Raw genomic sequence first — 22,633 nt, forward strand, 5'->3', positions numbered from 1 at the left:
CCAGGACAAGCCAGTGATGAATGGTAGGATGTGAGCGTGCGTGTACATGTATACATACACCTGCCTCTTCACCACACACAGTTGCCAGGCTGTGTTTTTTCTGGCAGGTAATGTTGTCCTTCGCAATTCTTGAAAAGTTCTGAGAAGTCATCTCAGAAAAGAATGGGAATAGTAGAAAAAGGAATTACAAACATAAATATAAGCTCCATGAGGTTCACAGGGCACCGTGGTGGGTGAGCTGTGCATTGGGGGTAGGAGGGTTCCAGCAGGCCAGCGTGGGCTTTGGGACTGCATGGGCACCGTCCAGCTCCTGCCACACACTTTTAATGCTTTGCTGATACTGGGAAACAGTCAGTCCACCCACAAGTTTCCTTCCCCCTGAAACTCAAAGCTAACCAGTCACACCCCTGCCAGCTTTGCTTCTCCCTGGACAAATTTAGCATGGAGGGAGAGGATGGTGTGATAGTGTTGCAGGTACTGCTCCTCCACTCCCTGGGGGTGATATTATAAGCCACGTCTTGCTCTGAGGTGGTTTCTCCATCTATAAAATGGGCATAGTAGTTAACACTTTGCTGCTTTTCTCCCCTCTGCATGTCGGCCACTCCGGCTTTCCCCAAGCTCACCCTCTGACTTTGGCACACACTATTCTCTCAGCCCTGCATACTCCTCCCATCCCTTATTCTGCCACACAGGCTCCCAGACATGTGCCCCTGGCCCTCACAGACCAGTCTGAGTTGCCCGTTTACATTCATCATGGCGCTATTGCATGTCCCCTGTCTCCCACATCGAAACTGAAAGTTCCCTGTGGAGAGGGATCTGGTCTGCTTTTGCTTACCATGCAGCCCAGTGCCCAGGCTCTGCCCCTCACCTACTGAGCACTCAAAAAATATTTGAACTATTGAGTTTCTTTCAAAGGATTTTCCTAAGGATCAAAAACTTTAATGTGTCTGAAAGGCTGTTATCAAAAAAGCAAAAGACAAGTGTTAGTGACAAGGAAAAACTGGAATCCTTGCACACTGTTAGTGGGAATGTAAACTGGTGCAACCACTGTGGAAAACAGAATGGAGCTTCCTCCAAAAAATTAAAAATAGAACTACCATATGATCCATTAATCCCACTTCTGGGTATTTATCCAAAAGTATCAAAATCAGGATTTGTAAGAGATATTAGCATCTCTCTGTTTGTTGCAGCACTGTTCACAGTAGCCAAGATGTGAAAACACCTAAATGTTCATTGACAAATTAATGGATAAAGAAAATGCGGTATATACACCCAGTGGAATATTACTCAGCCTTACAAAAGAAGGAAATTCTGCCATATGTGAGAACATGAATACCTTATGCTAAGTGATATAAACCAGTTGCAGAAAGACAAACACTGTATGATTCCACTTACATGAGGTATCTAAATTAGTCAAAGTCATAGACTCAAAAGTGGAACAGTAGTTTCCAGGGCCTGGGGGAGGGAGAAATAGGGAGCTACTAATCACTGGGTATAAAGTTTCAGTCAAATAAGACGTGTAAGTTCTAGAGATTTGCGGTATGACATTGTACCTACAGTCAACAATACTGTACACTTACATATTGTACCCTTTAATTTTTTTAAATTTTTTAGGAGGGTAGATATCTTGTTGTGTTCTTACGACAACAAAATTAGATTAAGAAAGTAAAAAAAGGCCGGGCGCAGTGGCTCACGCCTGTAATCCTAGCACTCTGGGAGGCCGAGGCGGATGGATCGCTCGATGTCAGGAGTTCGAGACCAGCCTGAGCAAGAGCGAGACTCCATCTCTACTAAAAATAGAAAGAAATTATCTGGCCAACTAAAATATATATAGAAAAAAAAAATTAGCCGGGCATGGTGGCGCATGCCTGTAGTCCCAGCTACTCGGGAGGCTGAGGCAATAAGATCGCTTAAGCCCAGGAGTTTGAGGTTGCTGTGAGCTAGGCTGACGCCACGGCACTCATTCTAGCCAGGGCAAGAAAGCAACACTCTGCCTCAAAAAAAAAAAAAAAAAAAAAGAAAGTAAAAAAAGTTAAAGCACCAAACAAATGTGAATTATACTTATCCTGAAAAGATCATGTATACAAACGCAGTCATGCAGGGGCCTTATTTTGCCAGGAGCACCCTGCTGTCTCCTCTAGGGCCTGTAGTCAGATGTGGAACATTCCAAGTCCTAATCCCTTGACCTTCAACAGGTGAGGCCAGCTGAGAGATGAACATAAAGTGGTAGATCATTGCCTGACAAATTGCTAGCACTCAACTAATGGTAGTTCTCTTTCTTTCCCTTTGGTTTATGGGATGTTGTATAGAAAACTTGAGACCACGGTCATAAAAATTCTTCATAGAGTGAAGGCATCATTTGATATGACTCAGTGTTTTCTGAGGACGCACCAGACTTCCTTTCATTGATTTCACATAATTAAAGCACGAGCTGTCCTCACCCTATTTAGTAGATAAAAAGGTCTCTTCCCCCTGTTCTGGTCTCTGGCTCCACCTTTTACTTCTCTCTGTGGTGTAGTCATTTATTTGCCTGGTTGATGGCAGTAGTCATTGGCCCATTGGGTGAAGCTAATCTGCAAGGATCCCAAGCCTTTGGGTTTTGGTCTCTCTCTTCACTTCCCCACCAGCATCAGTGAGAGGAGTGATCTGAAAAGGGTGTCTGGATTGTAGATACAAACTTTACCGGGATGGGCCACACCAAGGCCTAGACAGGGTGTTGGGAGTTAGCAAGCCCACGCCCAACCTCAGTCTATGATATGCACTTCCACACAGACTTTAGCAGAAATGACTCTAACGTTTTCTTCTCTGCTGATTCTCCTGCCTATTTCTCAATTGTTTCAAAATTCTGGCAGGGAAGAGTGCTGCAAGCTATAGACCCAACTGCAGACCCTGACGCTACCCCAGCCCTTGTCTCCCACTTTCTGGCCTGACGCATGGTGAGCAGCCATCTGGGAAGTGAATATTACCTAACACTTACTGAATGTTTATCACGTGCTGGGTACTGTTCTAAGCACTGCACATGTTTTGTTTTTTTTTCTGTTTTACATTGAATTCTCACAACAACCCCTTGGGGCTGACATTAGTATCATCACTCTCACTGTACAGAGGAGTAAGTGGAGAGGCCCAGCACAGAGAGTTCCTGTACCTTGTCCAAAGCCACGTCACCAGCAAGTAGCAGAGGCGGGACTTGGATCTGGTCAGCTGGCTCCGTGAATGCATGTTTGGCCACTGCACTCTAAAGCACCTGGCTAAAGGGGACATTGACACCTGTCATTTCCCTTCAGACACAGCAAAAGAATCTGGGAATGTGCTCAAGAAGTAGAAATCCTTGGTTCTTTGAAGAATCACCAACTTGATGACTTAGGAATTTAGAGTGAGGGTGCAACATCTAGTTATTTAACCCATTAACTGCCACATGAGTTGTATTTAACTCAGGCTAGTTTTGAGACTGGGGCTTTGTGAAGCACATGTAACTCACACGTCTCTGAACTTTGACAGCCATAAAAACTATTTTTCAACTTGCATATAACTCACACACAGAAAAAGATAAAAAATAACAAATTTTTTATTATGTTAGAAAGGATCATTTTGCTTTCAAAGTTTTAATTCTACTTTTGTAATAAAACACTGTGGCCCCAAAGAAAAAAAATTTTTTTCTAGTGTGGCAATGTGTTCATATAAATTTAGTTTTCATGCCTAGCATTATGGAAAATGTGACAGAATAATCCCTATTTTACATTCATTTATTTAAAAGTCATAGGTAGAAATAATGGGAGGCAGCAGGACAGGTATAATGACCCCCACATCTCAGAGTAATGGCGGTGATCAGAAGTGGATCAACTGGAAGAGTGTCCTTCAGTTCTGCTCCTCTCCGACCCTGTGCCCAGTGGAGTCACACCCGAGCACGTCCGTGCTGAAAGTGGCCTCAGCCACACCTGACCCCATCCAGATGAGGGCCTGCAGTGTCCGTCTGGTGGCTGATGAGGACCACTGGCAGCCGGGCCTCACCCCCTTCATCTCCCTGTGTTTTCTCTCCTTAAGACTCACTCATCCATTCCAAAGCTTGCTCGAGTCAAACTTTCGAGCAGATCCAAGGTAGCGGGCTTAACTACTTGATTGTAAGATTTAAAAAATTAAAAGGCTTCTAGAAGCCTCTTGGCTCAGAACTCCAACATTAAAACCAGTCATTTCATGAGTACCTACTATGTGTCAGGTATCTTAATTACATTTACCTTATTTAATCATATGAATAACAATAATAATAAAATATGGAGTTACTATTCTAATTAAATAGGAAAAGAAACCAAATTCCTGGAAGGTCAAGTGACTTGCCTACATTCACACAGCTATGAGGTGGCAAAGCCAGCATCTGAATTCAGATCCTTTACTGATACCATGTTCCTTCCACAGTAAGCTTTGTTGTCTAGATTGTCAAAGACTTGTGTTCTGATTAAGTGGCTCCAGTTCACCAAAAGTAACCTTGCAGTTGCTAAAACAATAAATGGTGCAATCATTTTGCTTCAGATAAACCTCATAATTTACAATATTTTCACTGCCCAATATCTAAAATATTACGTAAAGGATCAGTCACATGATTTCATCACTAACCGTCATCTTGTATGCACCTCAGCTGCGTATTTTCCAAGAACGTGGCTGCAGTCAAATCCACTTGATGTTCAGACGAAGCCCAGCACCATTTGTTCTTCTCTTGCCATTAAATCCTTGTGGTTCTCATGATCAGTAAGTATCATCAAACCGGGAAAATGTGGCTCTGGCTGAGGGGGAGTTCCAGCCAATGAAGCACCAAATGACTGAGAGTTGATTATGTTTGCTAGACATGAAGAGCAGACAGAGAAAATAGGTACTCTGAGTCAATGCTGGTGAGAGTACAAGAGCAAGTTGATAAAACTGATGAAAATTTTAAACATAAAAGCACTTAGACCCATGGATCATAGGCATAGAATCATTTATGTATTAAGATATTCATTATAGCATTGTTTGTGAGAACAAATGTTGGAAACCATTAAAATATCCATCCAAAGGGGCAAGTTAGATAAAACATGATAAAGATTCATAGTTTCTTCCAGACCCCTTGAGGTCATTTCTATTTCAGAATGCAGATTTTTTTTCTTTCATTTTAGTTTATCTCATACAATATGAGATATACTCCCGTTCCCAGCAGGCTCTGGGAAGCACAATGTGTTTAAATGTATTTGTACTTCTGAAGCAGACCTCATGAACACTAAATGGGATAACCAAAGAGTCTAAATATTTCCAAATCACCTCAAGTCAGTTTTGCCACCGCATAAGTTTGGGTGTCAAACTTCAGAGGGAAAAACTTAGTTGACAAAGCTTTTGGGATTTGAGAATTAGAGTTAAGGGTTGTGGATGTGTATATTTATACAATAGAATATTGTGAAACCAGCTAAAAATAAGTGAGGCAACTCTATGTACTGATGTGGAAAGTTCTCTAAGATATATTCTAAACTGAAAAATAAAAAATGTCAGGAAGTTTACATAGCACACTAACACTGGTGTTTTACATACGTACACACAGACATACACAGAGTTGTACATACATAGAATAGCTCTGGAGGGATGCACAAGGCACTGATTCTAGTTTTTGTCTCTGGAAAGGCAAATGAATGGGTGAGGTAGAGGTGTGGGAGAGAGATGCCCTTTTGCTCTATTTATACACTGTAGAATATGGGAAATCGATGTGGGGTGCCTGCATTAGCAAATTAAATTAAATAATTAATATTCACTTGACTGCCTCTTGGAAAAGCTTTCCCTAAATATCCCATTCCTCATCTGTCTCTGTCACATCCTATGGTTTATTTTCTTTGCAGCACTTTCTACCCAGCCACGATTTCTTCTCTGTTTGTTTATAGTTTTACTGCTGGGATACTTCTTTCAAATGCAAGCTCCCCTGTACGCCCTGTTTCCTAGTGAATCCCAGCACCTCCACAGCGACTGGCACAGGGGAATTACGAGCAACTGTACATCCCACACTGAGGGGCAGGCAGAGCTGGGCAGCTCAGAGTAAATTATGCTCAGTCGTATAGCAAAGCCTGACCTTGCTGTACAGACAAAGGTGGCCCTACTGGTTGTCCATAAAGGACAATTTTTGAATTATTTTCCTGATCATATAGAGTTAGTCCTGAAGGGCTGTCCGCACTTTCACCTACCACCCGCTTATCACGTATGGCTAGGAACACTTTGAACAGGCGTCAGGTGAGGCTGAGGTGTTTTAAGCACTTCCCTCCCTTCGCCTTGACCTTTCAGAAAGAGTTCATACACCTCCCCGCACCTGCCTGCAAACCTCCCTGTAGCACCCCGCCACAACATCCTGAAAATCCTCGTCTCCCCACTTGTGGAACACACTGCGTACCTGCCTGCCCCCTCTCCTCTGCAGCCCACAGCCCAGAAGGTCCTTCCCAGCCATCCTCCACTTAGCTGGACCTTATCCCTCAAGGTACATCTCAAAATACCGTTTCCACTATGAAGCCCTCCTAAGTCCCTCAGTCACAAGCAAACCCTTCTTTCTTCCTCACAACCAATCTCCTGTCCCCTAAGGCTCTGGCAGGTAGTTCATTTTAGGAGGCTTTTTTTTTTTTTTTTTTTTTTTTTTAAGACAGAGTCTTGCTCTGCCACCCAGGCTAGAGTGTTGTGGTGTCAGCCTAGCTCACAGTACCTTCCAGCTCCTGGGCTCAAGAGATCCTCCTGCCTCAGCCTCCCAAGTAGCTGGGACTATATGTGTGTGCCATGACGCCCGACTAGTTTTTTCTTTTTTTATAGAAATGGGTCTCACTCTTGCTCAGGCTGGTCTGGAACTCCTGAGCTCAAGCAATCCTCCCGCCTCGGCCTCCCAGAGTGCTAGGATTACAGGCGTGAGCCACCACGCCCGGCCACTAGGAGGCTTATTCTACCTGGTATTAAAGTCAGCTGTCCCATGTTAACCCCAGCAGAGGGCGAGTTTCTTGAGCTCAAGACCCTGCCTGGAGGGAGCATTCTCTCTTCATTCCCAGCACCTAAAGTGGAACATGACATATCCTTAGAACATAACTTGTTTCAACTTTGCATCAGGGAACAGAGCAGAGACAATAAGAGCATTCCAAACCAATGTGCTGTGCTGTGAAAAAGGGTAGATGCTTAGGAATCCTCATTTTTAACCCGGGCTCTGCCACTCAATTCTATAACCTCTGGCTGTTCCCTTGCCAGCTAAGCTTCCATCTTCTCAATTTTAAGATGGGCCAATAACACCAACTCTGTAGAAATTAAATAATAGAAATGTAATCACTTAGCCAATGACTTAACACTAAGTAATCACTCAATAGATGGATAAATAAATGAGTGCAAAAATAAGAACATTGATATTTACCATTAAATCAAATTCATAATTGGACCATAAAGGGATTAAACTTTTTGGCCTTCTTCCCCTACGCCCAGGGCCAGTTTCAGTTTGGTTAGATAACTGACATTTAGAGGAGTAGAATCAATCCAGAGGAAGAATAGATGGCTTCTGCTGCCTTGCACAGAACAACCATTCCCAGAGGTAAAGCCACGATTCCTCTAGCAAGCCTTCAGATTAAAAGTAAATCTAAAATCCTACTCAGAAAAACTTAACATGGCAAGATTTCTCTGACTCTTAAGAAAAACAAAATGTGGGACTATGACATCTGCCTCAAATTCCAATTCTGTTTCTCACCTGAGCCAGGTGAAAGGACAAGGAAGGCTCAAGAGCAAGCGTTGTTCTGATGCAGCTGCAGTAGGTAACATACCATCCTCATTGGCGGGCAGCCGGCCTGGTCATGCGCTCCAGTGAACGTGTTCTGTGCTTATAGTGTGCTACCTGCTTTCTTGCTCCCCTGTCCTGTTGCTTTCTACTTTTTCTGCCCTCAACTGAGGCTGAGAAAATTAGTTCCTTTGCAAAAGAGACTCACAAAGAAATTGGAAGGCAATTATATGACACTGCACTGCCCGCTTCTGTTTATTATGAATCCGAGAGTTGGCAGGAGTTGCCACTGGTAGGAGGCACTGAGCTGCATTCTGTGAAGTGAAAAGTGCCTGACCTATTGCCAGATAAGTGGAGAAACTTGAATGCATGGTTCCAGAACTCTCCTCGGTTGTGAAATGTGTGGCATGTCACCATGCTTGCTTCATGCCCAATATTCAATTCCAGCTTTGCCTTCTTTGGAAATCTTTCCCTGGGGGGGATTTCATCCTTCCGGGGCCCCCACAGCAAGGGCCACTTAAAACTTTGGAGGATCTATGTACTTGTATTTTTAGAGAGCTCCTGCATACTTTTTTAAAAATAAAATGTATCCATATCCTGTGTTAGCCTTCTGTATCCATGGCTTCCACATCCCTGGATTCCACCCATTGTAAACTGAAAATATTAAAGAAAATGGGTGGTTGCGTCTGTACTGAACATATATAGACTTTTTTCCTGTCACTTTTCCCTGAACAATATAGTATAACAACTATGTGCATAGTATTTTTATTTTATTAGGTATTACAAGTAATCTAGAAATGATTTAGCAGGGGTCCCCAACCTATGGTGTTTTGTACAATTATTTCATTATATATCACAATGTAAAAATAATATAAATACAGTGTACAATAAATGTAATGTGCTTGAATCATCCCAAAACCACCTCCTCAGGTCCATGGAAAAATTGTCTTTCATGAAAATAGTCCCTGGTGACAAAAAGGTTGGAGACTGCTGACTTAAAGGACACAGGAGGATGTGTGTAGATCATATACAAATACTATGCCATTTTTATATAACGGACTTGAGTATCCCTTGGATTTGGTGTCCACAGGGGGTCCTGGAATTAATCCCCCATAGACAACCAAGGACCTGCTGCAATTGTTTCATTTATGAAAATATTAAGGATTATAAAAATAATTCTTAATATGTTTAGTATAAATTATTGACTTTTTCTTATGGTTTAAGCTTTATTATTATATAGAAAATAAATGCGAGTATATTTGTATAATATATGTGTATACATATGCATATGTACGTGTGTGTGTTGAATTGCAGTAGGCTGGCTGACATAATGTACAGTTTTACAAATATTTAAGGTATAATTTCACTCTTGATTTTGCAGTTTTCTTTTTGGAGCTGCTATTTTTAAGATACTAAACATTTATATTTAAGCCCACAAAAAACTCACAGGCCCCTAGCTCTCTGCTTTGGGTGTCTAACAGATAAAGTGCATCAGACCACGGCCCCTTCTAGTTGGTATGTTGGAGGACAGTATGTAATGCCACTTCATGGCAGACTTAAAATGTTCCTTTAAATAGGGCTGGAATATGAAGGTTGGTACAGAACTTCAAGCTTAGAATGTTATTTTCTGGGGCCGTAACTCAGCCATGAAATTTTGCTCCAGGCAGATATCAACAATCTAGGTCTGAGCTGAAAGATGAATGTTTTCATGTATTTACTTCACTGTAAAACCAAAAGCTTTTTTATACTATTATTTTGCACATGAAAGCTGGGCAAAGACTGTTCTCCCACAGATTCTCTTCCAAAATTGTGTCTGACAGAACAGTCCAGAATGTTCTATCTATTCTCTTTTTTTGTGAGAAGAGAACCGATTTTGTTGAAAAACTGTTATGTATTCAACATTGTGCTAGGTGCTTTTCACGTGCATTGTCTCTTTCTTAACCTGGTACCAACCCTAACCTTCAGAAGGGTAGAGAGCTCTACCCCCATATTACAGATCAGGAAACTGGGGTTCACAAAGGTCAAAACACTTGACCAGAATCAAATATCTAAAACTAGTCAGACCCAAAATTTGAAATCAATCCTTGTCACTCTATCATTATGCAAAGCTGCCTCAAGAGCTAAATGAGAAAAACAAAAGATTTAAAGAATATATGTTCTGTGCGTTGTAGCCTCTAGTTGGATCAGTTCTGAGAGGATTTTCCCATGGAGAAAACTAGACTCACGTGTGCACTGAAGATATAAACGTGAGATCTAGTTTTTGTGATCTCATCGTTCCCATTCATTTTGCAGAGAGATTAATTCTTCTGATTGCCATGGCAAATGTCTCAACTTTCCCCCTCTTTTCATTCCTACCCGTACACATTATTCCTAGATTCTTGCAACAGTCCTAGAGTTGGCCTCCTTGACCCCAGTACCTTCCTCATCTCCTCCCCCACTTCTGCCTTAGATACTGACGTTAGATTAGTGTCTTTCAAATACTCCACTGAGTCCCCACATATGGTGGACACTGTGATGTGTGACCCAGATACTCCTTCAATGACGATCTCGTTGTCCCGGCCTGGGAGTGCTGAGGGCAGAAGCCTGCAGCCACCAGCCCCTTCAGGGATTCTCTTAGCTGTGGAGGTGTCCCAAGGTCATGCCCTTCCCCAGGGGGCCCACATACAATGACGCATCCATCTGAAAATTATAAGAAATCCTAAGGCCGGGCGCGGTGGCTCACGCCTGTAATCCTAGCTCTGGGAGGCCGAGGCGAGTGGATCGCTCGAGGTCAGGAGTTCGAGACCAGCCTGAGCAAGAGTGAGACCTCGTCTCTACTAAAAAAAATAGAAAGAAATTATCTGGCCAACTAAAAATATATATACAAAAAAAAAAATTAGCCGGGCATGGTGGCTCATGCCTGTAGTCCCAGCTACTCGGGAGGCTGAGGCAGTAGGATCGCTTAAGCCCAGGAGTTTGAGGTTGCTGTGAGCTAGGCTGATGCCACGGCACTCACTCTAGCCTGGGTAACAAAGTGAGACTCTGTCTCAAAAAAAAAAAAAAAAAAAAAAAAAAAGAAATCCTGTCCATCTTGGCCTAACTCAGGACAATCTGAAGAGCCGTTATAGCTCCAGAGCCTCTGTAGGGTGGCATGAGGCTGGCAGGGCTGCGTCACAGGTCAGGTTCCCACCCCCACCCCCACCTCCTCCTGCTTCCTCCTTCTTCCTTCCACAGGTCTTCATCCCAAGGAAACCCTTTAATAGATATCTGGCCTGTTAAATTGTTCCTCAGAGTTGACTTCCTAGGGAGCCAACTTGTAATGCCTCATTAGGAGAGAGAAAAGAAAGAAAGAGAGAAAGAGAGAACTGGGGGTGGGGAGGAAAGAAGGAAGGAAAAGAAAAGAAAGAGAAGAAATAAGGCCATGGATTAAACAGGATTATTCATTCTAATGAACTATAAGGGTCTCTCCTTCCAGAATTCTCAAAAGCCCTACTGCTGGCACTATTTCCAGTGCTATTTGAACATTTAGCCACATGCATCTTCTGTAATAAGAATCTTAATTTGTTTACTTAGAAATAGACTTATTCACAAACTAAAAGAAGACACTAGGAAAAGGTATCGATAAACATGATCTGCTCGGCTGACTCCACCCACACTGCCTACCAGTCACCTGGCTGAAAGTTTAGTGGGGTCTCCAGTTACAGACGTGTATATCTGTGTGGATCCTTTAATGCAGACATTGTAATGATAGACAGCACAGGTTTATTCAAGAATCGTCTAAACCTACATTGTGGAGTAATGTATATGCAAATCTATTCCACTGAACAAGTGACCTAAGCAAAATCGTTCATCCAAACCATGAAATACCTACAGTGTAGTCTAAGATTCATTTCTGATTACCACTAATAAAAATATGTAGCCAGGTGTGGCAGAGAGAAGAGTATTTGTTCTGGCGCAGATTGGATCGCTCCACCATACTGCACTGACCACGTTCTGCTGGTCCGTGTCTGTCCTCACACTGCCACATGAGTCTGCCCTGGAATGCCCTTTCCTTGTTTCAAGGCGCACATTCCTAGTCCTTGCTGTATGTTTTCTCCTGGTTTAGTTTACAAATCATCTTAAAACAATTGGATTAGGTATCTTAGTCCACACAGTGCTGCATAAACATCTGCCCATAATTGTTCCTTGGCCTGACAAGGGCTATTCTGTTTGCATGGCTCTGTGGTCCCCTGCATGGCTCTGTGGCCCACTCTGAGTGCTGTCTTTGTGCTTCATGCCACACCTTTGGGGTCTGCACATTTTAATCATGTTGATGTGATTCATTGCTGGGGGTCTGAGCTAATGATAGCTCCTTTATAGATGCAGCAGCTGTCATGACACTTTCTGAGTATCAACATTTGCATCCCTGGGCTCCAAGAGTCTAGGGATTCTGATACTTAGGAATGTCACACTAATGATCTTATAGGATACACTGGTTTGCTGTTCCCTTGGGCCATGCCAAAGAACATTGACATTTTTTTAGTTCTTCCCATTTCTCAGGCATGAATCTTCTGCTCTTGGGATGCTAAGACCCCTGATATTCATTCTCCCATGCATTTCCACTCAATTTAAATGAGATCCTGTCGGTGCCTTTAAGAGAATCCAATAAATAAAGTCATTCTCTTTCCTGATTAAGTTCCAAACCAGTAAAGAAATAAAACAAAGGAGGCAGACAGATTGTGCCAAAGTATAACTACTGTTAAACTGATATTAGAAAATCTAGATTGTACCTGCAGGTATTTGAACCTCCTGGTACTAAATGCTAGAATTATCTTTTAGTACCAGGATCTTTGAGCCCCAGCAGCTGGCAGATAATTTTATTTTATCATGTATTTATTGGCTTTTTAAATTTATTTTAGAGATGGAGTCTCCACTCTGTCACACAGGCTGGTGTGCAGTGGCAATCACAGCTCACTGTATCCTTGAACTCCTGGGCTTAAACCATCTTCCTGCCTCATGTTCATGCACAGCTGGGACTATACATGTGCATCACCACACCCAACTAATTTTTTATTTATTATTATTTTTTTTTTGGTAGATACTGGGTCTTTCTGTTTCCCAGATGGGTCTCCAACTCCTGCCCTCAAGTGATCCTCTAGCCTCGGCCTCCCAAACACTGGGATTACAGGCGTGGACCACCATGCCCGGCCCCATTACATCTCTTAACCCATTTATTCCTCATAACAGTCTGATGAGGTAGGTACTATTTCTAACCTCCACCTCAACAAATGAGAAAACTGAGGCACAGAGAAGGTAATACATTTGCTTGGGCTCACTATGCCAGGATCTGAATCCACGAAGTCAGATTCCAGAAACAAGGTTCTTGACTACCAAACTACGGTGGGTTCAAAATCTACCACGAATGAACAGTTGTTCTTCTCTAACACTTCCCTTCTCTACAGTCCAACTCTGCCTGTCCTTCAAGGCTAGGCAAAGTCTCCCCATAAAGAAGCTCCCTGGGGTTCCCTCACCTACTAGACCTGAAGGGCTTTGGATCTACAGGAATAGCCTTCAGCTTTAAACCTGCTCCTCCACAGCCTGAACTCTGTAGGATTTGCTCCAGTGTGGACAGAAACCAAGGGATGCCAGAGCTAAGCCACTAAAAGAGAAAGTCTGCTTTGTTCTGATCAGTTATTAGATAACTTCAAGTGAATGAAATGATGTATAGAAAAAAAATGACTAAATGTAGAGTCTGATTTGTATGTTGCAACCATCAATTATCTACCACCTCATGGTATTATTGTGAACACATGCTCTGTGTTTACTGTTCTAAGCCCTGGAGAGAGAGAGAGAGAGAGAAAGCTGAAAACAAAACAAACAAGCAAGTGAATAAACCCTCCCTGCTCTCAGGGATCTTACTGCCTTGTCAGAAAGCACTTTAATTCTATAATCACACAGGCATGCTATGGCACATTGGAGAAAGCATTAGGAAGCAAACAGGTGCCAGGTGAAAAAAGGGCAGGGGAAGCGATCCTGTCTAGGGAACAAGATGTTGAGAAAATCTTCCATGGGAAACCATTTAGCTACAAGTTGAAAGAAGGATAGCTACTCACCGGCTTAAGATTAGGTCAAGCAGGGGACAGATTCCAGGCAGAGAGAAGAGAATGCACAAGTCTTTGAGACAGGAGGCAGCATAGAACTGACTGACAAGCAGCTTCCTTGGGCTGGTGTCAAAAGGACGTGGAATTAAATGAGCCTGGAGAGATGTGCAGTCCATGTGAGAAACTTTAGGATTTATCCTAAGAGCAAGGGAAAGCTTTGCTTCATATGCCATTCATTCATTGATTCATGCATTCAGCAGACATTTTTATAAAACCTACAAGGTACCAGGATTTGTGCTGAATTTCATGGATATGGCAAAGATGGGTAACGAAGAATCTTTCTCTCTCTATCCCTTTCGATTTGGCAACTGGGAATGTAGAGAGGATAAAGAATAATTATATTTTATTGTGGTGAAACAGGCTTATCCAAAGTATAAGAGTACACAAAATAGAATTGTAACCACATGCACCAAGGGAAACCAGGAAGGGTAAAAGGGAATGGGCCTGCCCAGCAGAGTGAAAGACATGTGCCCCAGAGAGCACGGTGGGTCAAGAACCTAAATTATGAGTGGCAAAAGAGCTGTCTATGGATGACCTGCCAAGTAGGTGGGAATTAGAAAGAAAAGAGCCTTACATGACACAACTTTATGTCATTTGATTAGTCTGTTCAAGCTGTTATAACAAAATGCCACAGACTCGGTGGATTAACAACAGAAATTAATTTTCTCAAAGTCCCGGAAGGTAGAAGTCCCCAGTCAAGATCTGACAGAGTTGATTTGCGGAGGGAGGGCTCTCTTCCTGGCTTGCTGATGGCTGCCTTCTTGTTTTGTCTTCATGTGGCAGAGAGAGGGAGTTAAGTTTCTTCTTAAAAGAACACTAATCCTATCAGATGCAGTGCCACCCTTTCGACCTCATTTAACCTTAATTACTTCCTAAAGGCTCTATCTCAAAATATAGTCATGTTGGGGGTTAGGCTTTTTTAGGCAGACACAATTCAGTCTACACTACTCAAGGTCATCAAAAAGCCATTGATAGGTTTTAAGCCAGAAAGTAACATGATCAAACTGTTAATTTAGAAAGATCATACTGGTGGCTGGGTTGAGATTAGATTAGAGCAGGGAAGGGGACAATATTTGTGTCAGAGAGAGAAAGTATGGCACCATTTCTTCTTTTAGGGAGGAAAAAAAAAACAAAAACAAAACATAAAACACCAAGATAAGGATGTCGTGAGTATAGAGAGGAGAGGCCAGGTAGAAAGATACTAAGAAGGTGGCCTCAGCAGGAATTGGCTTTGGTGATTGGACTCAAGTGACTACTTGCGACTCACTGAGATTAGGAATCACAGGTGAGCAGATCTGGGGGCAGAGATGGATAAGTAATGAGTTCAGATCTGGGAATGTTGACTTTGAAGCAAAGGTGGAAAGTTTGAATATCTTAATGATCCATTCTTATACATCAAGATCATTTCTGGGCATAAAGTAAATATAAAAACAATAATGAAAGTTTTAGTGGTTCAGTTGATTAAGGAGTGAATTTAAAAGTTCATAAGGGATAGAGGCTTATTTAAAAGTGTGTTTTTGCAAAGAATATTAGTTCTTAGTCCAAATCCTAATTCTTGGTTCAAGCAACATGTTCCCTTCCCATCAAAAGTCTACTCCCTGAATCTGAAGCTTTTACTATATGGCATTGCATTAACACTAAATGGAGATTCAGTTCTTTCTAAAGAGTTGTTTGATGGCTTAGTTCAGAGAAAGAAAACGGTAGTGGGCTTGATGGCATGCAGCCTTTGGAGAAGAAATTAGACACCATTTGTTGTACCTCTACTCCTGGGCACTTCTCTTTGGTTGCTATGAATCCTCAGAACAACTGTGCAGTTAGCTAATATCTGAATTTACAGATAATCAATGGGATGATGGATATCTTAATCTGACAGCCTTTATGTGCTATTTTCCAGATGAGGAACTGAAGCTCAGAGAGGTTTAGTAACTTGCCCACCATCACAGAGCTGAAGTGACGGAGTCAGGTTTTAAAACCAGAACACTGGTTCCAAAGCTCATGCTCTTTCACTTTCCCAGATGAATCCTCCCAGTACAATGTTTACTCTCCAATTCATGAAAATAATGGCTACTTCTTTTCATGTTTTAACTAAGTTTTCCTGTGCTTGGACTGGGCCACAAGGGTCACCTTTACACTCTCCATTCTGTCTGCCCAAGCTCTCTGGCCAGGTTCCTACCCTCCCACATCCCCACATAACACCAAACATATTAGTTTCTGATCTGCTGTAATAAATGATCACAAGTTTAGCAGCTTTAAATAGCACAAATTTATTAAGTTACAGTGCTGTAGGGAAGTCCAACATGGGTCTCACAGGACTAAAATCAAGATGTCAGTGGGATTGTGTTCCTTCCTGGAGTCTGCAGGGGAGAAACTGTCCGCTGGCTGTCCAGTTTCCTTGCCTCCTAGCCCCTTGCTTCATCTTCAAAGTCAGCCACCTCGGGTCAACTCCTTCCTGTGCTGCCATCTTGCTTGTCCACTTTTAGGACCCTGCTGACTACATTGGGCCCACCTGGCTAATGCGCTATAATCTCCCTGTCTTAAAGTCAGCTGATCCACACTTTCATCTACCTGCAACCTTAGCTCCCCCTTGCCATGTAATCTAACCCATTCTCAGGTTCAGGGGATTAGGACATGGACATCTTCAGGGGCCATCATTCTGCTACCACACCGAGAATTTCTAGTTGCTCTGTCCCAGCAAGGCGAGAGGCCATGTTTAGGAATAGGGACCATCTAGACAGTTCTAAATAACTTAGAGCCAAAAACAAAAAGAGGGAGTAGTGTGGTCCTGGCCCTCCTCAGGCACCAGGGTGGGCGGTGGAGATGGGAAAAGGAAACTAACGTAAACAAGAAATTGCTAAAGTCAGGGACCCACCAGGCTGTGTTAGAGCCTCCCGCCCCCACCAGGCCACTTTGGCTCTCCTTCCCAGAAAATCCCAGCAGGTCTCTGGATTTGATTTGGGAAGGGCTCTGCCCACCACGGAGAAGTGCCCGAGACTGTCGCTGGACATTCAAAGTGCGTCTCACAGCACATGAGGGGGCTCAGGAGGATGCTGGATGGATGAATAAATCCCAAATTGTCACCTCGCCCTCTTATCACCCAGTGTTGCTCCTTCCAGCTTCCTAATACCCACATGGTACACCTTAAAATCTCACTGAAGTTGTTTATAATTAAACACTCTGATGAGGGTAGCTGGCAGCGTGCACACACACACACACACAAGACCCAGTCTGCTCCTTTATGAAATCTTTTTATTGTTATGGGTTTCCCTGGTTCCTTTTAACACAATTTCACCCGGATATACGTTCTGAAGGAAGGGAGGATGGGAAAGAAGGAGGGAGAATGATTGGAGTCAGACTCCACCGTGTGAACTTTGGCAAGTTATTTAACCTCCCAGGGCCTCAGTTTCCTCATCTGTAAGGTGGGAGTAATGATACCTACACCACACGCTCATTATAAATATTAAATGGGATTCTGTATATGTCATTGTTTAATCCAACACCTTGCGCGTATTTGATGTCAATGACTTTTGGTTTCTGTTCTCATCACCTATAAGCCTCTCAAGCCAGTAAGAAGAGGAACTTGATAACAACAAACACGGGTTAGGTGCCGGGCACCACGCTAAACACCTTACATCGGTACATGTAATCTTGTGTGTATTACAACAATCCAACTGTACATTCCCGTTATACCCACTTAACAGATGAAGAAACTGAGATGCAAAGCGGTTAAGTAACTTCTCCAAGGTCACAGTGAAAGCAAAGTGAAGAAGGAACTTAAAACCAGGTGGGCTGAACTGTAAAGCTTGATTTCTTATAAACAGCTAGTCTTAGAGATAAGATAAAGAAAAAATGATTTAAAAAAAATAACTAAAACTTTCCATGACTTTTTTGGCCTTCCACCTACAATAAGCACTCCAATTTCTGGCTACCAACCAAGTTATTTTCCTCAAGCTCTCCTACCACCTGGATTCCAAAGCCCAGAAAAGGAAGAAGCATGTTTACCTGATTAATCTGTGCGATCTCAGAGCCATCGACCATGAAAGGGCTGGCTTTGCCAGGAAGCAATTAATGCCTAATTGACAATTGCTGGTGTCTGTGTAGCTCTTCCCTAGACCTACTGACAGTCTCCCCAACCAGAGAATTTTATTGTAAACATCTTCTCTGGTGAGGCTTTCAGGACCTGCACTGTGGCTGTGAATGAGCTGAAGGAGGGCACTGGGTGACCAGACAGGGGAGAAAACGCTCGGGGTCCTACCTGGACTCAGCCCCGGCAGAAGCCGTGTGCCTCAGGCAGGCAGGCTGCTAAAACAAGTCACCGTGGACTGGTAGCTTAACCAACCAACATTTATTTCTTTCAGTTCTAGAGGTGGGAATTCTAAGATCAGGGTGCCAACATGGCCAAGTTATGGTGAGGTCTCTCTTCCTGCTTATGTTCTCAGATGGCCAAGAGCAGTGGGAGGGGAAGCAGCTCTCTCATGTGTCTTCTCATAAGGGAACCAATCCCTTCATGAGGGCTCCACCTGCGTGACTTAATTATCTCCTATAGGCCCCACCTCCTAATACCATCCCATTGAAGGTTAGGATGTGGGGGAGACACAAGCATTCGGTCCACAGCACCTTTAACCTGGGATTGAAAGTACATAACTGGTCAGAACCCAAGAATGACAGAGCAGTTGGGTTCCAATAACCTCGAGTGGCTCCATATAAGAATACTCTAAAAACGTTTTAGGAAATACTGATGTCCAGTGCCACGCTTGGTGGCTCACACCTGTAACCCCAGCACTTTGAGAGGCCAAGGAAGGAGGATCACTTGAGGCTGGGAGTTCAAAGTTGCAGTGAGCTATGATCATGCCACTGCACTGTAGCCTGGGTGACAGAGAGGGATCCTGTTATAAAAAAATACATATTGATCTCCATGCCCTAACCCAGAACAACTGAATCAGAATCTCTGGGGTGGACCACCTAGATCTCAGTAGTTTTTAAAATCTCCCCAAGTGACTGCAGTGTGTTGCCAGAATTCAGAGCCACTAATGTGTCCAGCTGACAATTTTTTCACAGATGAGGAAACTCAGGCTCCAAGGAAGAAATAATCCTTGCCTAGAAATAGCAATTGCCACCATTTTGAATTATAACTTCATCTCACTCAGCCTAAGGAATCAATAAAAGGTGAAAATTAAGAGAACCAAAAATACTGGAAGAAAATGAACTTTGGAAATGTAGGTACTCTAGTGCTGATTGCATTATACTCTCTTTATTTGTTCATTTTTCTGAATCAGCCCACTGGCCCATTGGACCATGATTGGCTCAAAAGCAGAACCAAGTCTTGTTCATATCAGAATCTCTGCTCCTAGCATGGTGCCTGGTCCGTTGTTAGGGGTTGAATTATGCCCCCCAAAATGATATGTTCAAGTCCCAACCCCTGGTACATGTGAATGTGATCTTATTTGGAAATAGAGTTTTTGCAGATGTAATCAAAGTTAAGACAGTTGTAATCAAGTTAAGACGAGGTCATTAGAGTGCACACTTAATCCAATACAAGTCATGTTCTTATAAGAAGAGGAGACACAGGGACACACAGGGAGAACATCAGGTAAAAGTGGAGGCAGAGATGAGAGTGATGCATCTATAAGCCAGGGGTTAGTGGCTTCCACCAGAAGCTAGGAAGAGCCAAGGAAGTAACCTTCCCTAGAGCCTTCAGAGGAAGCATGGCCTTGATTTCAGACTTCTAACCTCTAGAACTGTGAGACAATAAATTTTTCTTAAGTCACTCAGGTTTTGATACTTTGCTATGGCAGTCCTACCAAATGAATACACCTAGTGTTTCAACCATGTTCCTGGATTCATCATTGACAGTCAGTCTTGTAGACAAAATGCTGGGATTCACAAGCTAGCTCCACCTCTGGTTAGTTGTGAAACTGTGAGCAAATTGTGTATAACCTCTTTAGATCTCAGTTTCTCTTCCTGTAAAATGAGAATAAAATAGCACATACCTCATAGAGTTGTTGTGAGGATTAACTGGGTCAATACATCTAACGTGCTTAGCCCAGCACTCTCCCATGGGAAGAGTCAGTAAACGTTAGCTAGCATTTGTATCTGTGTTGTCTCCAGAACTGCACTACCTGTGCCTGGTGATTTTTCCCTATGCCTGGTAGCATTTCTCTAACAGCTAGCCAGGGCTTTTTGAACCTCAAGAAGTGTGACTTCACTTTTTAGAGCTTCATCCTTGATCCCACTGAGGGACAGAAAGCCCTAACAGGTGCTGCACAGCCCCTTCACTACCCTCAAGGTCATCTGCAGAATGTTGGGCACACACTAAGGAGTCTTATTATGCCTCTCAGCCTGCAGGTGTTCTCTGGACGCAGAACCTGCCCAGCACTCCAGGGGCAGGCTGGACGGGTTCAGGGTTAACCAAGTAGAACCAAGGAGAGCAAGGTAGAAACCCTCCAAACACTGAGGGAAGAGATTTGGTAGATAAACACACCAAGTTTGCTTTCCAGAAAGACAAATCTAGGAAGGTGTTTCCCGTGGTTTCTCAGTGCAATTGAACCCCAGTTGCCCACAGCAGGGACCTTCTCCTGGGGTCAGCAAACTATGACCCAAATACAGCCAGGTACATGTTTTCATAAAGTTTTCTTGGAACATAGCCATGCCCATTTATTTACATATTGCCTGACTGACTGCCCTACAACAGCGGTGTTGAGAAATTACAACAGAGACTATGGGCCCAGAAGCCCAAAATATTTACTATCTGGACCTTTACAGAGAATGTTTGTTGACCCCTGCCCTTAAAGAAGCATCCTTTAGGGGTTTCCTTCCCTTCCCTGACTCTGTATCCCACTTTTTTACACTGCTTACTGGAAGCACCCTCTACACACACACACACACAAGTAAGCTACCTGCACCGAAATCCTGGCATTGGGGTTGGCTTTTGGAAGGACCCAAATTTAAGATGCTCTGTTAGAGCAATTTCCCCATCTCAAGACCCAACACAGTGCCAGGCACAGAGCAGGATCTCAAATATTTGCTGTATAGATGAATGAATGGAAAGTAGAGAGAGGCTGCTGGGTCACCAAATTACAGAATCTTGTTAAAGTGGACAACTTCTCTAGGAGGGACCCTATGACCAGGTAGAAAAACAGACAGAGCTTTGAGGCATGCCAGGTGCTGCTTACCTGACCAATTACCACCTCTGGTTTCTGAAATCCCAATATGGCCACATCATAAATAAACTTGACTCCTGCAGGCACACTCTCTGAAAGGGTAAATACCCCTTCCAAGATCAGGCATGTAGAATACAAATGCTAAATCTGGGCCTTAAGACAGGTGCTTTGATAAATTTGTTACCTAAGCAAATTAAGATGACTGGAAGTAAAGGGGCTGGGGTGCAGAAAGCGGAAAGGCACAGAGCCACCCTGCACTTAGGGGTTCCCATGTCTGGCACTGCCATCTTGCTTTACACTCTCTGTAATAGTTCACAGTATGGTTAAACATTTGCCCAAAGATGTATGGTAGGACTGGGACTTGAAGCCATTCCTTCCAGCATGCTCGGCCCTTCCTATGTTTCCTGAGAATTTCCTACATGCTGCTCCCGGCACCCACACTTTGTCTTTCTTTGCAGATGCAAAGGCTTCGTCTGCTTCTGCTTTGAGGTAGAGGGACCCTCCCCCACAAATTTGGGAAATGGCATATCACTTCAGATTCAAGTGTTGGACAGTCACCTGCGTGTGCCAGGAACCATGACAGGCATTGAGGTGGCCACAGGGATGTTCCCACAGGCCTCCTACAACATGGGGACATTACTGACCTTGGGCCCCAGCCACTGCCCCTGAAATCCATCACCACATTTATACTGACGTCCCACCCTCACAATGACTAAGTGCAGCAGGGACAGGAAGGTTAACCCATTCCTGGGAGACACAGAACTCCAGGACACCTTTGTTGGCCAACTGAAGTTCAAGGACTTCCCAAGGGCTTTTTCAACACTTCCATAGACTAAACAGTAGTCTGGGATGCTTCCACCCAACCTTCTCTCCCTCCCCGCTTCACTGGGGTAGGGTTTGCATTGCCTCTGAGGCATTCCCAGCCTTTCCAAGCTCCTTGCCTATTTCCTTTCTCACATTTCTTCTAATAAAATCTTTACAGCTGTGGTCCCCAAGCCCCCTGGACCCTGGAACCGCACAGCAGGAGGTGAGTGGCAGGCAAGCCAGTGAAGCTTCCTCTGTATTTACAGCTGCATCACCCCGAGCTCCACCTCCTGTCAGATCAGCAGTCAGCAGCGGCATTAGGTTCTCACAGGAGCAGGAACCCTACTGTAAACAGCTCATGTGAGGGATCTAAGTTGCGTGCTCCTTAAGGGAATCTAATGCCTGGTGATCTGAGGTGGGGCTGAGGTGGTGACTGGGGAGTGGCTGCAAATACAGATTATCATGAACAGAGGAGTTTGACTGCACAGAGACCATAATAAATCAATTGCTTACAGACTCATATCAAAACCCTATCAGTCAGTGGCAAGTGTCAATGTAATAATAATAGAAATAAAGTGCACAATGAATGTAATGCACTTGAATCATCCCAAAACCATCCCCTCCCCCACCTCAGTCCTTGGAAAAATTGTCTCTCATGAAACTGGTCCCTGGTGCCGAAAAATGTTAGGGACCACTGCTCCATGTTTAATCTCACTTTGATATCTGCTTCTTGATGGCCCTGAACTGACACAGGTTGGTTCATTGAAGTCTTATAATTTCTATCTCCATTTTGTAAATAAAGCCTTGAGAAATTAGCT

General features: G+C 43.4%; 1 long non-coding RNA gene across 2 annotated transcripts in view; it reads right to left on the minus strand.

Moving 5' to 3' along the window:
* Window positions 1-4,771: 4,771 nt before the first annotated feature.
* Window positions 4,772-22,633, minus strand: part of LOC123637311 — a 176,037-nt gene continuing 158,175 nt past the window's right edge. For both annotated transcript variants that reach the window (XR_006734816.1, XR_006734815.1), the window contains exon 3: window positions 4,772-4,831. This is a non-coding gene — a long non-coding RNA (uncharacterized LOC123637311). The remainder of the gene's footprint in view (window positions 4,832-22,633) is intronic.

The sequence above is a fragment of the Lemur catta genome, chromosome 4 (assembly GCF_020740605.2).
Source record: "Lemur catta isolate mLemCat1 chromosome 4, mLemCat1.pri, whole genome shotgun sequence".
In the NCBI taxonomy this organism is placed as follows: domain Eukaryota; kingdom Metazoa; phylum Chordata; class Mammalia; order Primates; family Lemuridae; genus Lemur; species Lemur catta.